Consider the following 18,850-nt stretch of genomic DNA (forward strand, 5'->3'; position numbering starts at 1 on the left):
TCTGACATATTTGCTAAGAAGTGTTGGTCAGATGGACATAATACATGGAAAGTCTTAGGGTCCAGTATGAATCTCTAAATTTCATAATTTTGTTTCAGTTTTATACATACATTTTATTATTTTTTCAAATGAGGCGAACATGAAGATAATGTGAACATTTTGTCATTACTGGCATTACAGAAACCACATGTTCTGTGACACTATATAGCATAAGAACTTTCAATAAATCAATAGACCACTCCAAAACCATTATATTTCCCATGGATCACCGGCAGTTCGGAGCAGCAGGAACTAATAGATACAGTTGGATTAAATTAAGTTGTCCACATGCTACGTGTCATAGAGTGACAAACAACTTTGTTGCGGCCCATTACTCACTAACCCTCATTAAGAGGCTGACAGCTAGCCTTTATTCATATTTATGTATTGTGCATGTATTTTACAACACCAATAAAGCACTGGACATCTAGAGACAAAGACACATCCACTGTACCTGTGCTAGACTTGTGAAGGCTGATGAATGAAAAAATGAATTGTTAATTATGAGAGTAGGTCTTTTTTTTCATATTTGAACACTCATAATGGGCAGAGGCATATAACAGAAACATGTACCATGATTTCAGTCAAATTGGCCCAAAATAGGATCAACAGGCCATGCAATTGCCATTAAAACAGTGCAAATGAGGCTATTCTATAGACTGTGAGTGTTCTCAAATGAGCTACAACATTCAGCTGGTTTTTCTTCAGGATCGTGGGGAGCTGGGCGGGCCTCAATAGAAGGGGGTGAAATATTCAGGGCTTTTTTAACTAAGTTTCATGGAGAACTACATAAAAACCTCTCTCACTCACTGTTAAAAGTGACATTTTTACATTAGTTTTACAGTGCATCTCCTGACTTGATGTCTAGTGTGGATATTATCATTGGATGGTATATGGCAATATGTACCCCCATGAGGGGCAAGGGGATGGGACACTTTTTAGTGTTCTGTCGGACTATATCATATAGTGTAGGCTAAAGCCTAGGGTAGATGCATAATTGATTTACATTACGTGCTTGTGCAGTATTTTCAGTTTATTTTCATCTTCAGGGTACAAGGGTTATCTCCATCCATTTCCGTTGCCATGGACACCCCCTTTGGTTCCTGTAGTCACTGAAGCTCTTGATGTACATGGAAGTGGGAGTGGATCTCACAAGCACCGACGGCTCTCCATCTATCTGAAGTATTAATTATCACTGATGGATGCTCTGATTTTAATTATAAAGTGCACTCTGCATGTTAATAAGTCTTAGATGCTCGGATAAATGCATTCACATGACGGTGTCACGTTCACTGTTATATATGCGTCTTGCATGCCCATCATTGGAATGACTTGTTTTTCTTTCACTCCATGCATTGCATTTGGGACAGTCTGCCAGAAGATCTTAACTTAAGGTCCACTTGTTAGATCTTTCTTCAGGTGTTAACCACATGTTGTTGACTTTCTTGGCAGTCAGTGTTGGTGGTTGTATACTGTATGTGGGTTTATGGTAACCTCCATCTTTGTTCAAAAATGGTGTCTCTCTGGCATATAATCTCTTCGACAGATTTCTGGTTGATAAATTCAGATTTTTGAGTTTGAGTTAGCGAGTGGACATTGAGTTGAAGCTACTGTTTCCAATGTCAACAACTTGACAATTTTTCCTTTTTTTCTAGACTTTATTGAGTGCATTGTTCAAACAATATTTGAATTAAATAAATTATACATTCATTACAATCTGGGTTTGAGACTTTTGCCATTTATAAAGTAGAACTTGAACTGCATATATGTCAAGAGAAAGGCAGGGTGGCTGTAGCTGAAAGAGGCCTACCAGCTGGAATGGCTACTATTGGCAATGGCAATAGCCTGGGAGGACGATGCATTGCAGTGGTGATGTAAAGTTTAGTCCCACAGCTACAGTGTAGTCCTATTATCCTGAATAAAGCCACGAGGGACAAAACAGGATGTTTTCATATTTCCTGCAGGGTTCTTGTGTTTTCCAATATAACACAGATGGTAAAAGCAGGCTCAGTGCTCCTCATCAGGCAGCAACAGAAAACCAGTAGATCGGACTCCAGAAAATGTTTATGATTTGATATTCGTTCTATTTTCATTGTTCTATGTTCTATTATTTTTAACCGTCAATTATAAAGTTTAAATGTTGACTGAACGTCATCTATCAGAACTGAGCCATTCTTATCGTATCCATGCTCGCATGGAGGATTTTCCTTGCTTCTACAAACAAACCAGTTAGTGTTTGCTTTCTTCATTCCAGAGTGTTACAGTGTTATGATCTTAGAGGTAAATAGTAGATGTAATAGTCTCACAGGTTGAGATGAGCTTATGGCACTTAGAACCCTTACATAGAATCGTTTCTACTCTACTTGCCTTTGGTACCGGTAACTTTTCTGTAAATTGTTTTCCATTACACAGAGTACCCAATATAGCATTGCCTCTGTGTAGCTAGTCGTCTTAGCGACATTAGTGGCTAATGTAAGCATCTATGTGTTGCTACGATTATTTGCTCATTTTGCTTTTGGATGAAGTAATGTCCGGTCCTGTTTGTTGTGCAGGATAGCACGCCACCCACTGATGACGCTCTGACCAATCAGTGATCTGCAGTGCTTTAAGTCACTGTTTAGTACCTGGCCCCTAGCACCTCTAGCATGGCTCCACCAGCCCACCTACTTCCGCCCAAATTTAATTTTCCCTTCAGTAGTCAGTCTGGGGATGGGGCGTATTAGTGGGATTTTGCTCGAACAAATGTCTGACTGTCCAATCAGCGAACAGAGGAAGTGGCTGAGAACGATGACGTCGAAGTCGCGCTCCAGTTTCAGCTGAATGCTGCGTTCCATTATACTCTGAACTCGGAAATTTCCGACTTGGTAGTTCCGAGTTCCGACCTGTATGTGTTCCAGTGCATCTGCTCGTGAAAGTATGGACGCCTACAACCTTTCTCATCCAAATAACTAAACTTTAGGCTCTAGCAAGTTACCGTTGCCAGGTACCGGTAGATCCATAGACTACTCCTATGTAGTGAAGTCGGAAATTTCCAAATTCCCTGTACAACTGGAACGCACCGTCAGAAGCCGACCAAACGTTATGCGATTGGTTGGCTAATCCAGAGTGGCACTGAGCAGATCCAATAGTTTTAAACTTTAATAGACACCCCCCTCCAAGTGAGTGAACATTTGCCAATTACAGCAGTGTCAGACCTTCTGTACAAATGAAATGAAGGAGTAGGAACCAAATCAGTATTTCCCAGGTAGGAGAGAGTTTTTCATAGTGGGAAACCAAAAAAGGTGAGTAATGGCGCTTTTCCACCGCATGGTATCAGCTCGACTCGACTCGACTCAACTCGCATTTTTGGCTTTTCCACCGCAATTTCATGGTACCTGGTACCACGTAGCGGCTGCTTTTTTGGTATCGCCTCGCTCTAGGGTCCAAGCGAGCTGAGCCGATGCTAAAAGGTGACGTCGGCAGACGGCCGGCCACTGATAGGCCAGAGACTATTGTCTGGCCAATCAGTGGCCAGAGACTATCGGCTTCATTCTGTTGTTTATTCTCCCCAACTCTCCGGGACTTTTGAGTGTATTTACGCCGCGTGCAGCCTTCTCTGGCTCTCTTTCATTTGATTTGCATCACAGATCTGAATTTATTTTCCATATATTCGCTAAGCTCACCCAGTGTTGGTTGTTGGGGAAGTTACTTATCATACGAGAGGAGACATGTAGGGCAGCTAGCAGCTAGGCTAATAGTAGCCAGCTGGGACAGACATGATAGCGAGCGATTACATTACAAGCCTCGGACTGAACTGATTACCTCAATAAAATATTCAGGCTGAGACACGGCTTGCATTTGAAAACACGTATCCTGAAACAAGCACTAAACAGTCAACTTTATCATGCCCGTGTTTACGTGCATGATGTACGTGACGCATCCCTACAGCTGACTCTGCCACACAGTCACACATCGGGACAACAACCATCCCTTTTAATGGCCCGTAGCAATATTCTTCTACTTCTTTTAGCAAACAGATACAAGGGGGGTATTTCTTAAACATTTTTCATCCATGTTTTTGGCGGTTGGTTCAGTTAATAGTGCAACAACTGCTCGCAATTTCTGCTCTGCTACTTTGCTCCGGAGTAGGCTTTCAGCCCCTTACGACGACCCCGCCCACGTTCAGCAGGTACTATTTGCGGTGGAAAACGACCCGTGCTGCTACCAAGTTGAGTCGAGTCGAGTTGAGTCGAGTCGAGCTACATTTGCGGTGGAAAAGCGCCATAAAGCAGATGCGACCAAGTATAGTGGAAAAGCATATTTTATTGTATTGAGTACTGTAGGTCATATGGGACAACATGAAACACAGACCCAGTCTATGCACCGAATGAGTCCCTTAGGGCGCACTCACACTAGGGCCGCTGTTCCGTGCCCGAGCTCATTTGCATACTAAAGTCTAGAACGTTTGGCTAGTGTGACCACGCCATCCGTATTCCAGCACAGAACACCCCCTTGGCCACGGCACACTTGGGAGAGGTGTGCCGTGGCCAAAGTACAGATGCTAATGAGATGACACATGCACAAGCAAGCGCACAAGGCGGCGTTCGTGACGTGAAATTATTAAGGATGCATAGTCCGTTAACGTCCGCTGCCTTACTAGTCGGCGCCAGAATTGCCCACCACTTTGACTTGTACATAAAATGTGTGAGAATTAAAGTGTGTGTAGGCCTAGATTTGGGCTAATAAAAGAGGGAGAGAGCTAAATAGGTGAGCGCAGAAAGCAAAGCAAAAATGTTTTCGTGTTTACTCACGTTCCTCAGATGATTTTTTTCTTTTTCCTCCCATCAGCTGTCATAATACTGCCTTTACGCATGGCGGTGGAGACGAACACAAAACAACACACAGCGGGACTCCGCGGTCCGGTGATAAGAAACAGTAGCCTACACTAAGGTTTTTTTTTAAGATATTTTGGGCATTTTTATGCTTTATTGATAGTGTAGAGACAGAGTTGAAATGGGGCAGAGAGGGGAGTGATATGCAGAGAACGGCTGCGGGCTGGAATCGAACCCGGGTCCGCTGCTGACCGAGGCCCATGGGGGCGACGCCCTACCAACTGAGCTAAGGGCGCCCCTTTACACTAAGGTTTAACATGGTTGTCTGATGACGGGCCGTTATATTAATAATAAACAGCGTGCTGCACCAATATGAGACTGTCCACCGCAACCTTTAACGTCAAGGCTACATTAAAAAAAAAACAATAGCTTAAGGATTCTCGTTGCTCTAATGTGGATTTGATGCAAATTTGGCCGGATGAAAATATTCACAAGCAGTTGTATATAGCCTACAAGTAGACTACGCTCCAAATCCTAAACGTGCACGGTGACGTAGGCAATGTGCAATCGTGCCCAGGCCACGAGCAGTGTGAGCACAGGCCAGCAGGAGAGTGGGGAGGGGGGACAAACATGCTGGAGCACGGAACAGGCAAATTTGCCTAGTGTGAGTGCGCCCTTAATCAGTTACCCTTCAGAAAAGAAAGCTGGCATTAACTTCAAGAAACTGAGAGGACCATCCGGTGTCCGATACAGCTTCAATATCCCTGGGTAACACTGTAGCAAAGATGTTATTACTCGTTCTTTGCATCAAATTGTCCAGAGAGATCCTGTCTCAAATCATTTATAGCGCTGACACTTTAAAAAGTGTCCGGACTGACGGTGCATTGGGCCGTCCCGGGCCACTGTGACACCCCCAATTAACAGACTAATGGAGCTTTAATGACATAATCACAGAGCATAGTCACGACTGGGATAAATGCCTAGGTCATCTGTTATATGCCGGCCCTGTGGATATCTCGCCATGGTTGACCATTTTGTGCATGGTCTAAATGAAAGAAAATGAGGTGGGACCATAAGAATGAAATTCTACACTCGAATGGGAAATGTTATTCACAGAGAGAAATTGCCCAAGGTACAAAAGCACCTGCATGAGAACACCCCTACCCCTCCAGCCCCCCCCCCCCCCCCACAAACCCCGACTCAAACACACACCACACACACACACACACACACCATCTGAGACAATTTTCATCTTCATATGAAGTGCTTTTATTGCTTCCCACTTTCCCACTCTATATTGCAAGCCAAGTGACATGGGCTTCTCATGGTCACATATCAAGTGTGTGTGTGGGAGGGGGTGAGTGTGAGGTATATCTGATGGGGCGATGCAAAGCAGATTTACCATCTCAATCTCCTAAAAGCTTGTGGCAAAATGGTTACAGTGCATTCCTTTGGTTTCCATGGTGAGAGTGTACGATGAGTTAGGACCGCCTTCACCAAAATCAACAAATCAAAATGTTCCTCCTTAGAAATAAGCAGTAGCGGAGGCAGGGCTGTACGCTTCTCTTTTTAGGTGGTAGCACTGGTGCTAGCAAGCAAAAAAATTCAGTAGCACAAAAATAAATTTGATAGCACACAAAGTATGATCGAAAACTTGCATAACCTTAACCCTTGCATTTCACTGTAATTACCTTTGAGCCTGTCATCTTGGTCTCATTTGAGATTCTCAATTAATATTATATCCTAGTGTGTGCAGTAATAATTGTAGAAGAATGAATAGGGGTGCACTGATTGTAATTTAGACAAAATAATCTAACCTGCCAATTGCAATTTTTTGCTGATTCAGAATAATTTTTCCCCATAAAAATATAAAAATAATATCTATATATATATATGTTTTGTATATACATATACTTATTATATTAATAATAATATTTTTTTTTAGAAAATGTCCTTGTTAATTAAAACCAAACTTTAAAACATTAAACATAGCCTATTAAATAAATAAGTATACATATTGGTACAATTTAGGATAAATTAAATAGGTTGTTGTGAATGTGTTGGAAGTTGTTCTTCAGTGGCTTATTTCAAACTTTGTTTTTAGACTACTGTTGACTTTTCTCTGCAGCTGAATGAGTTGCCATTCTAGCTAGAGCACTGCAGGGCTGTGAAGCGCTAACTTCCTGTTCTTACCGGCTTCAGAATAAAAGTCAACTCACGTTTGGCTAGTAACAGGCTTTTAACGTGAAGACGCACAGGAAATGTTCTGTTTGAACACGCGCTAACTTAACTGCGGTAATCTTCTTCCGGTTATTACCGTTGGTGAAGTTTTTATACGGTAGAATCGCTGCACGAGCACAGATCCCGAGGACACATATCTTCCACCAGCCAAAGTGAAGGGTGGACTCAATAACTTACTTGCCTAAGACTACATTTACCCCCATTTGGAGTGTTAATGTAGAGCCCTCTAAGCAGTGTTGTGCATCTCTCCTCTGTGCTTCAAAGACAGCCTCATTATCAACTAGCACTAGTGCGAATGGACTTGTATTCATCATCGCACGTGATCAATTTCAGTAGCAAATGCGATGGATTGGATTTATATAGCGCTTTTCAAGGCACTCAAAGACGCTTTACAGGGTTCCAGGTTCCATTCATTCACACACAGTCATACTGGTGGTGGTAAACTACCATAGTAGCCACAGCTGCCCTGGGGCAGACTGACGGAAGCGTGGCTGCCATTCAGCGCCTACGGCCCCTCCGACCACCACCTCAAACATACAGCAGTCATACACATTCACACGAGGCAAGGTGGGTGAAGTGTCTTGCCCAAGGACACAACAACCATGACACAGGTGGCAGAGCGGGGATCGAACCGCCAACCCTTGGATCATTGGCCAACCCGCTTAACCACCTGAAAACTGTCACACTGTACAGCCCTGAGCAGAGGTGAGAAATAACATTTTGCTTTTCACTCTTGCCTAAACACAATCAGCCTATTTTTTTGTCTTTGTCTTTGCAAAAAATAAACAATTCTCAAACACAAGAGGCCATACAGGCCAGATTACAAATAATCATAATACAGCAGCTTAATGGCTTCATAATTCTCCAGATACCTCAGTCAGTGTTGAGGTTCAATTAAATCCAATTCCCAAATATGACTGCTAAAGTACAATCCAAGCTGCAGTTGCTTCTCATGACAAATATGCTAATCTCCAGGACAACAACAGCAATGGATCAGGATTTTTAACTCCCTTCTCAAATGACTACAATAGCAAGAGTCTGTGAGAACTTTAATTGATTCCAACATGATGCTGTCATGGTTCTATTAGATTGGGAGCAGTGCATTCGATAAAATTGATGATGGCATTTTAATCCATGCACTAGGCCTCTCTGGCACAGTGATTGACTGGTGCTTCCCTCCCACCTGTCAGGAAGGATGTTAGTTAAGATGTTGTGTCATTGTATATTTATAATGTAATTTATTATTAGGATGTTTTTCAAGGAAGCATCCAAGGGCTTGTTCTGTGTCATTTAAATACTCCATCTGGGCAGCTACACTACTTTCCCTGATGCCAAATATCACTGTGATACAGATGATAAGCAATGGGTTATCTATATTTTGACAATCGACTCCGGTTCTGTTAGTGCTCTTATTAATTGTCACTACTGCAACTTTACTGGGCTTCCCAGTATTTTAACTTAATTACAAATAAATCAGAATGCTGCATCCAGTGCCTTGACCAAATCAGAAACATTTGCTTAAAGGCTAGAGCCTTACATAACCTGCTTCTTCCTATATCAGTGACATGCATTTCATTTCAGATACCACCAAGAACTTTTACATCTTCCACTTCCTTTCTTTTGAAAGTCGCTTCTATCCGGTGAGGTTGCTTTGCCTTTTTGAAAATGTGGAATACCCGTCCCTTGTGTCTTACAACAGCAATCTCCCTTGGTACTTGTACTGCTGTTGTTCAATGTCTACTATTTTTATAATTTTTTTTCATATCATACAAATGTGTTGCCTTTTTACCTGAATGATGAATACCTTTTTTGAATGTGGGCTATACTGCTTCAGAGTTTTGAAGGCATTTTACTACTGTTTAGCTTTAACGTAATTTGGATGTGAACGGCAAACTAATGAAACTTGAGATGTGTAATGCAAATCTCAACAGTTTATTTTAACATTGATTTTTTTCTGCATTATCTCATTGTGATGGAAAACACAAGCATGGCAAGGTTCAGGAGTTTGCCAACTCACTTGTATGTTACATAGACATAAATGGAAACTAATGGCTGACTGCAAGGTGCATAAGATGGATGGATGGATGGATGGATGGATGGATGGATGGATAGATGGATAGATGGATAGATGGATAGATGGATAGATGGATAGATGGATAGATGGATAGATAGATAGATAGATAGATAGATAGATAGATTGACCCCGAAGGAAATTCTGACAAAATGTGTAACACACAGCATAATGGTAGGGCAAAATGGTTAGCTATAAAGTTATTTATGATCAATTTGAAAGAGTGATCACGTCCTGAATTTGTTTGCATGATCGCTAAGGGCTGGTGGCTAAGGAGCCCTCCAATCAACCAATGCACCCATGACGCCCTGTGCGGGCCCCCAGTTGTTACATAACATATTTTGCCTAATTGGGCATAACCACAGTAAACTCCCAGCATATCAAAAACTCCTCCTTACTCCTTAATTCAAGAGTGATAGCTAGGTGAGAACTGTATCATTCCGAGCACAGAGATGGCTAAAAAAAATGCAGGTCCCAGCCGTATTTAAAGTGCACAAGGGTATCATTCATTAGCACTGGCAAACGTGCTCTGAATCACCTACAGTACATGAAGCCCAGATGTGAGTGTTTTATGAGAGCAAGGAGAACAGATGTGCTATCTAATACCCAGCAGTGTGTCATGCTTGGAGAGCCATGCATAAGATAAATCAAAAGTGACTCGCATTGTGCAGCGACTCATATATTAAGCTTTTCATACTCTCATGTGGCCATAGACGATATGTTTTCAAGTCTGTCTTAAAACAATTGCGGCGGCCATATGAACACTGAACTGTTTTTCATACTTTAATCATTCATCCTGGAAAGCATAAGGAGCCACTGATTTATTTATGAAAATAGGAGAGTTGAACATGGATGTAAACAATGCAGGATTTTCTAATGGATAATATGTGGTGTATAAATATATAATTTTGCTCAATAGTTTGTCTTTGGGGCAGCACGGTAAATGGACTAACAACACAGTTGTTGCAAGAATTATTTATTGTTTCTTCTTTTAAATAGAAATGCCATTTATCGTATTAAGGGTATCCCGACTAAGAATTTACAGTCGAATCCGATTGGTCGAATCTCGCCAATAGTCAACCGATCGTTGAATCATGTGTGATACATATTCTCATTTACTAAATTGGCCTCCATTTTTCCAGGACCTTTTTTATTCTTGAATTGGCATTCAAATGTATTTTACTGTGACTTAGTCTACCATTCATGCTAACTAAGCAGGCTAAGCTCTTGAGTGATTTTCAAATGTTTTTTTAAGTATAATAGGCTTATATTTATACCACAATAGGCAATGTATCCTGAACAATTGGGAGAAACCAAGCAATTCAAAATGGAATTATCCTTTTTTCAGAACCACATGTTACGACTATTCAACTGTGAGATTGACAGTCGAATCAGGCCCCTTCCATCACATTGTCTAATAGTTGACTATTCGGTGTCACCCATAATATGTATTGATATCTCATGAGTCAGAAGGATGATTAATGATTATTTTAAAGACCTCATATTTTAAACAGACTTTTTACACAGTGCTTGGAAAATTCAAATGTTGTCTATACATGGCTTCAGTGACATTTCACGGAACGCTTTGTGAGTAAAACAATGTTTTATTATAAGATTACGCACATTTCTCACCAAATACTTCAACCTTAATTCTAATCAGGTCGTCTATGAATACTTTATGGTGTTTCCCAGTTCAGATTCAGTTTATCATTTGTTTGAGTTATTCCTTGTTGTTTTGGTACCTTGTGTGCTCTTTGAAACAGTATGAAATGAAATTCCTGAATGCATGCTGCACCTGCTCCCTCTTGCATCTTGATGATTTTCTTTGGGCTGTTTGGAATGAGCTTGGCAGTAATTTCTGTTATCAAGGATACTCTGCATTCTTTTGCCTTTTTGTTACGGAGCTAGGCTGGAGGCGAATCCGTCCTATGTGCAAAACATCCAAAACATTTACATTACTTACCCTTAGCTTAAACCTGACTAGGTGAATACTATGTGGTTGGGCCACAATTGGGTTTAAGAAGCCTAGTGTAAATTACTGTTAATATTTGGCAACTGTGTAGTAGTGCAGTAGGCCTAGATGTAGGCTACATTCTAATGCTGTGGGTCAACATATTAAAAAAAACAAGGTAGGTGAAAAAAGTTAAAGGTCACATATTCAGACCTGCAAACTCATAGGAGGTGAAAAAGGTGACAAACACCCGTCCCTTCTAGGGGGGTCGGGTGTTTTTCGCTGTCCAAACGATTGGCTATTGTTAAATATCATTCACACAACCAGAGTACTCCACTATTGCCTCCAATGTCCAGCTGGGTGAAAATAATAGCCAGCTGAGATCCTGACCCTCCTAGGGGAGTCCGGGGGTATGCCCCCCCGGGAGATTTTTTTTAAACTTTTTAAAGTGAAATGCATGATTCTGGTGCACTTTGAGAGGGAAATTAAGAGGCTAAATCTGAGGAATTTTGTGTGAACAAATAATTTGGAGACACTGGGTCGGATGAATTAGAAGCTTCTTGGATTTTCCATTAAAATGTTAATTTAAAATAAAATATTATGCAGGGTCCTCTGGGTTGGGCTTGGTGCTCTTTTTCTTTTATGCGACATATTTCTCTGTAATATAATGAATACATTTAAATGCAGTGAGAGGAATGAAGCAGAAGAACTCTGTTGTCCAGCTATCTTTTTTTCCACAGACGAGGCTGAAATAGGTTATACAGTGCATGGGCATCTGAGCCCCATTTCCAAATGTTTTTAAATAAACTCAATACACACTGGACGTGAACGTGACGTGATCAGTTAAACTTGGATTACCTCCCAGATGAACTGATTAAATTATTGGGCTATTAACTAGGCTATCTAGATCAAAACATTGTATTCATTTTTTTGTATGATATAATAATATGATGTTAATATCAAACACACAAACTAAAAAATAAAAATAAAAATAAATTGGGGGGGGGGGGCCTGTCGGTCGGCTCTGATTGTGAGCGCACTGCAGACACTGCGCTCATTAAACTGTCAGCTTCAAGAGTCCTGTGTGGGTCAACAGTGCAGTGCAAACTATGCAGCATAAAGTTACAACATTCGTCTACGACCGTGATGTTAAATCACCTTCACACAAAGTCTCCGCCCCAGCAAAGCAGCGAGTTGATCGCTGTGACGGTGAAAATCACCGGTACCCGGGAGACCCAGTGAGCGAGTGAGACGCCGCTCAGAAAAAACTCTGTGGTTTGATGGATGAAATCAGTCGGGGATATCCTGCCCGTTAACTTTGTCTACGGGACAAAGTTAACGGGCTTTTTTCTATGTCTCGAGTCTAACAGAGAGCCATGTCGGCAAACTGACAGCGCGACTAAATAAAGGGACTGTAGGCTACAGTGAGCTGCGTCCCTCCGTATAGTTTCTGTTTCAGTAGGCTGTTACATTAACCTCTGAAGCATTGACAGTGTTTAATCAAAGCCTCTAATTTTTTATTATCAAAAGGGCTTTGATTGAGACTTTTAGCCAATTCTAAAGTCTGAACACACAGCGGCAGCAGTGATACTTTACGGTGCCCGATCTTAACGCTGATTGGACAATACTCATGACGTCTACCAAAGATGTTTTATTGCCAAGATAACGATATTCCCTTGTCTCACACTACGGTAACTCGCCCACACAGTCCAGTCTGGGAAGCGCTGGCTGACTTCTCTGGCAGCTGCCGCTACCCCCCCCCCCCCCTCCCAAAAACAAAAACTCTTCGGATCTATACGATTCACGTGGGTCATATATTTTGATTCTAAACGGCGATTTTCGCCGAAAAGCGACGAGTTTGCAGGTATGATATTATGCTAAATGCACTTTTTAAATGTGTTCTAACATATCCATGGGTCCACGGTGTGCCTAGAGACTGCCAAAATATTTAAAAAAATAACACTCTCCTTTTCTCACTCTCCCCCTTTCTGAAACCACCACCCCTCCCCCACCCAATATACTCCAGTCAGAATTCTCCCCTTTTCTGACCTCACAAACTGGAAAGCCAGAAGCTTCCACTGTGCAGCCCACACCCCTATTTCTTATTGGTCCACGGCCCTGACAGACAGAGGGCGAGGAGTATCTGGCTTCGCTTCCGGACAGGGGGCGGGGGGAGCTCAAAGATTGTATATTTACGAGGGGAGCTGCAGCTCTTTTTTAAAAAATAGGCCATTGTGAGATTAGCTGAAAATCAGCATAGTACAATAAATTATCTGAAAGTTTTTTTCAGCAAACAATTAAAGAAAAACGTATTAGGGACCACTAAGACCATATAATATGGTGTGTAATAGAACCGAAAAGTGTATAATATGGGAGCTTTAAGTCGTGACAGAATAAGTTCTGGTTTGTTTTAAGTATTATTAAATGGCACTCTTACTCGATGTATGATGATGTTCCAGATGTACTGTTGTTCTGTTAGAGGTTATACAGTACGTTCTGATGTGACACACACACACAGTGTGTGTGTGTGTGTGTGTGTGTGTGACGTGTGTGTACATATGGAAACAACTCTTGTATGCTGTATAAGAGCCACTGCCCACGCTTGTCGGAGGAGATGTTGATGAAACCTACTGTGTATTTGCTTCCTGGAATAAATATGCCAGTTACATTTTTTTTTTCATTTAACTTTTATTTTTCCTCGAGAGACCAATTGAGGGGTGACCCTCATTTACAATGACGTCGAGTTCAAACAAGTTCAAAGGAAAAACAACAATACATAAACAATATTCAATGCAAATACATCAAATACACAACAACAAGTGAAGAGAAAAACAATTGAAACATTTACACAGTGGTGAAGAGTGGCAGCAATTAAAATGAAATGGGTGAAATTACAATATAGCCTAAGTAAAACAGTTACAGGTAGAGTTCGGCAGATTTAAGATAGTTTGTTTAAATTGGTTAAAGGATATGAAGGTATTTAGTTTAATTTGTTGCTGTAAGTTGTTCGAGGAGTCAGGGGCACTGAAGCTAAAAGCTGTCTTTCCCAGCTCAGACCGGGCTTGTGGGACATAAAGCATAAGCATGTCAGTGGAGCGGGTCTGATATAGCCCATCTGAAATTTGCAGCATTTCTGTTAAATAACGAGGAAGCTTCCCGGTCAAGGCTTTAAAAATAAAAATGTGCCAATATGCGTCACGTCTCTCTTTTAGGGAGGACCACCCAACCTTTTCATATAAAAGACAATGGTGTGTGTCATAAGCATCTCCTGTGATGAACCTTAAAGCAGAGTGAAAAACAGAGTCGAGGAGTTTAAGACATGAATGTGATGCATGCCGGTAAACCACATCACCGTATTCAAGGACAGACATGAAAACTGCCTCAATAATCCTTTTCCTACTAAATAAAGGGAAGGTGGTTTTGTTCAGTTTTGTTTAGTCGACAAACAAGAATGATGAAAATTAAAAGTGAGTTTATCATCTAACCAGATGCCGAGATATTTGTATTCTGTGACTCTTTCAACTAAAAATCCATTCTTTGTAAAAATATTAAAATCATTAAAATTTGTAGTTCTTGCTCTTGAGAAACACATATATTTGGTTTTGTCTGTATTTAGAACCAGCCACTAGTCCACTAGACAGTCCTGCAGAGTGTTAAAAGAGTTGTGTAGGTTCTGAATAGATTGGTGCACCGAATCGGAAATGTAATACAGTACTGTGTCGTCAGAGTATAGATGGGCGTGACAGCCCTATCTTTCTACATAGAGTTTTCATCGATAATTCCCATTAAAAATGGGTCATTTATGATGCATATGATTTATATTGAGTCTAATATTGAGTCTGGACAGTAATCCGTGCGCCCCAATGCCTTTTTTTATTTTATTTTTTTTGTCACATTTTCGCTTGTTTGAAGTTTTATTTTTAAAGGGACACACCAGGAAATGGTGAAACTACAGCGAAAGCTGCTGGTATGAAGTCAATATGACTCTCAGCCATGGGCTCTCAGCAGAGTATTTCTCTATCAGTTAAAGCAGAGAGACCCGAGAGAGACGCGCGGCTCTCAGAAAAAAATAGGCGAGCCTCCTGAGGTAAATGGGAGCGTCGCTGCAGACGTGCCTCCGACGCGCATCAGCAGTGCGTCTGAGGTTGGATGTGTGCCCGCTCTAGGTTGATTACACGATCAGTGACAAAAAGTCAGACGCAGACGCGAGGTAGAGGTAGGATGTGTGCAGAGGCCGTAACTCTCCATACGCATGGTAAAATGTGAAGATTACACTATTTGGCTCAACAGTGTTTTATATTTGAGGTAATTTATGTTTTAATCAGGCTATTCTACCAGGTCTGCATGTCTGTCGGCTCCTTGGTCGTCAGATTTAATACGTAGCCTATTTAACTGACGGGCTCTGTAGTGTCCATGGGTTCTACATTGTGCAGTAGTAGTGTGGCAGTTCATTTACAATCATATGAAAAAGTTTGGGAGCCCCTCTCAGCCGGCATTATAATTGACTCTGCTTTCACAAAAAAAAGATAAAAGTGGTATGTCTTTAATTTACCAGGAACAGCTAAGTACTGGGATGTTTTCCAAACAAAGATTTTTTGAAAAGCAGTATTTGGTTGTATGAAATAAAATAAAATGTGAAAAACTGGCTGTGCAAAAATATGGGTACCCTTGTGGTTTTGTTGATTTTAATGCCTGTAACAGCATGTAAAACTGATGACTTTAAACACACAGTTGGTTGGATTATGTTGTTAAGCCTTGAACCTCATATAATTGTCTGTTTAATCATGAGAAAATGTATTTTGGGTGCCTAAATGCAAGTTGCACTTCTCTTTGACTCTCTGCTGAAGTGAAACAGAATGGGATCATCAAAACAGCTCCCAAAAGATCTGAAAAACAAAGATTGTTCATTGTCATGGTTTAGGGGAAGGCTACAAGAAGCTTTCCCAAAGGTTTCAATCTTCAATTTCGACTGTAGGGAACGTTGTCAGGAAATGGAAGGACACAGGCATAGTGGCAGTTAAACCCAGGCATGGAAGACCAAGAAAAAAACAGGAGCGGCATAGGTGGAGGATTGTGAGAATGGTTGCACACAACCCACAGATCACCTCCAAAGACCTGCAAGAACATCTGGCTGCAGATTGTGTATCTGTACATCGTTCAACAATTCAGCGCAATTTGCACCAAAACATCTGCTTTTTATAAAGACCAAATAACTTAATTTTTGTCTCATCAGTCCAAAGCCTTTTCTTCCAATATGAAGCTGGCTTGTCTAAATGAGCTTTTGCATACTCCATGCAACTGTGTCTGTGGCGTGGGCGCGGAAAGGGCTTCCTTCTCATCACCCGGCCATACAGATGTTTTGGTGCAAATTGCACTGAATTGTAGAACCATGTACAGATACACAATCTGCAGCCAGATGTTCTTGCAGGTCTTTGGAGGTGATCTTTGGGTTGTGCGCAACCATTCTCACAATCCGCCGCATATGCCGCTCTTGTACTTTTCTTGGTATGCTAGACCTGGGTTTAACTGCAACTGTGCCTGTGTCCTTCCATTCTCTGACAACGTTCCTTACAGTAGAAATTGACAATTGAAACCTTTGGGAAAGCTTCTTGTAGCCTTCCCCTAAACCATGACAATGAATAATCTTTGTTTTTAAGATCTTTTGGGAGCTGTTTTGATGATCCCATTCTGTCTCACTTCAGCAGAGAGTCAAAGAGAAGTGCAACTTGCATTTAGGCACCTAAAATAAATTTTCTCATGATTAAACAGACAATTCTATGAGGTTCAAGGCTTAACAACATAATCCAACCAACTTTGCGTTTAAAGTCATCAGTTTTACATGCTGTTACTGGCATTAAAATCAACAAAACCACAAGGGTACCCATATTTTTGCACAGCCAGTTTTTCACATTTTATTTTATTTCATACAACCAAATACTGCTTTTCAAAAAATCTTTGTTTGGAAAACATCCCAGTACTTAGCTGTTCCTGGTAAATTAAAGACATACCACTTTTATCTTTTTTTTGTGAAAGCAGAGTCAATTATAATGCCGGCTGAGAGGGGTTCCCAAACTTTTTCATATGATTGTATCTGCATGTGAAATAAAATAAAAATAACTTGCTTGTTTTCATGTTTTATCGCATGCTCGAGATATGACAAACCTCATCCCATGGCTTCAACCAGCGTAAAACTGGTATAAATGCATACAGTTCACAGACCTGCAAACTCATAGGAGGTGAAAAAGGTGACAAACAACCGTCCCTTCTAGGGGGGTCGGTTGTTTTTCGCTGTCCAAACAATTGGCTATTGTTAAATATCATTCACACAACCAGAGTTCTCCACTATTGCCTCCAATGTCCAGCTGGGTGAAAATAATAGCCAGCTGAGATCCTGACCTTCCTAGGGGGGTCCGGGGGTATGCCCCCCCGGGAGATTTTTTTTAAACTTTTTAAAGTGAAATGCATGAATCTGGTGCACTTTGAGAGGGAAATTAAGAGGCTAAATCTGAGGAATTTTGTGTGAACAAATAATTTGGAGACACTGGGTCGGATGAATTAGAAGCTTCTTGGATTTTCCATTAAAATGTTCATTTAAAATAAAATATTATGCAGGGTCCTCTGGGTTGGGCTTGGTGCTCTTTTTCTTTTATGGGACATATTTCTCTGTAATATAATGAATACATTTAAATGCAGTGAGAGGAATGAAGCAGAAGAACTCTGTTGTCCAGCTATCTTTTTTTCCACAGACGAGGCTGAAATAGGTTATACAGTGCATGGGCATCTGAGCCCCATTTCCAAATGTTTTAAATAAACTCAATACACACTGGACGTGAACGTGACGTGATCAGTTAAACTTGGATTACCTCCCAGATGAACTGATTAAATTATTGGGCTATTAACTAGGCTATCTAGATCAAAACATTGTATTCATTTTTTTGTATGATATAATAATATGATGTTAATATCAAACACACAAACTAAAAAATAAAAATAAATTGGGGGGGGGGGGGGGTTGTCGGTCGGCTCTGATTGTGAGCGCACTGCAGACACTTCATTTCTGCAATGTGCGCTCATTAAACTGTCAGCTTCACTTAAGAGTCCTGTGTGGGTCAACAGTGCAGTGCAAACTATGCAGCATAAAGTTATAACATTCGTCTACGACCGTGATGTTAAATCACCTTCACACAAAGTCTCCGCCCCAGCAAAGCAGCGAGTCGATCGCTGTGACGGTGAAAATCACCGGGACCCGGGAGACCCAGTGAGCGAGTGAGACGCCGCTCAGAAAAAGCTCTGTGGTTTGATTGAAATCAGTCGGGGATATCCTGCCCGTTAACTTTGTCTACGGGAACGGCTTCCGCGATCTTTTTCTATGTCTCGAGTCTAACAGAGAGCCATGTCGGCAAACTGACAGCGCGACTAAATAAAGGGACTGTACAGTGAGCTGCGTCCCTCCGTTAGTTTCTGTTTCAGTAGGCTGTTACATTAACCTCTGAAGCATTGACAGTGTTTAATCAAAGCCTCTAATTTTTTATTGTCAAAAGGGCTTTGATTGAGACTTTTAGCCAATTCTAAAGTCTGAACACACAGCGGCAGCAGTAATGATTTACTGTGCCCGATCTTAACGCTGATTGGACAATACCCATGACGTCTACCAAAGATGTTTTATTGCCAAGATAACGATATTCCCTTGTCTCACACTACGCTACGGTAACTCGCCCACACAGTCCAGTCTGGGAA

The sequence above is a fragment of the Ammodytes marinus genome (genome assembly GCF_949987685.1).
Source record: "Ammodytes marinus genome assembly, chromosome: 21".
Taxonomy (NCBI): domain Eukaryota; kingdom Metazoa; phylum Chordata; class Actinopteri; order Uranoscopiformes; family Ammodytidae; genus Ammodytes; species Ammodytes marinus.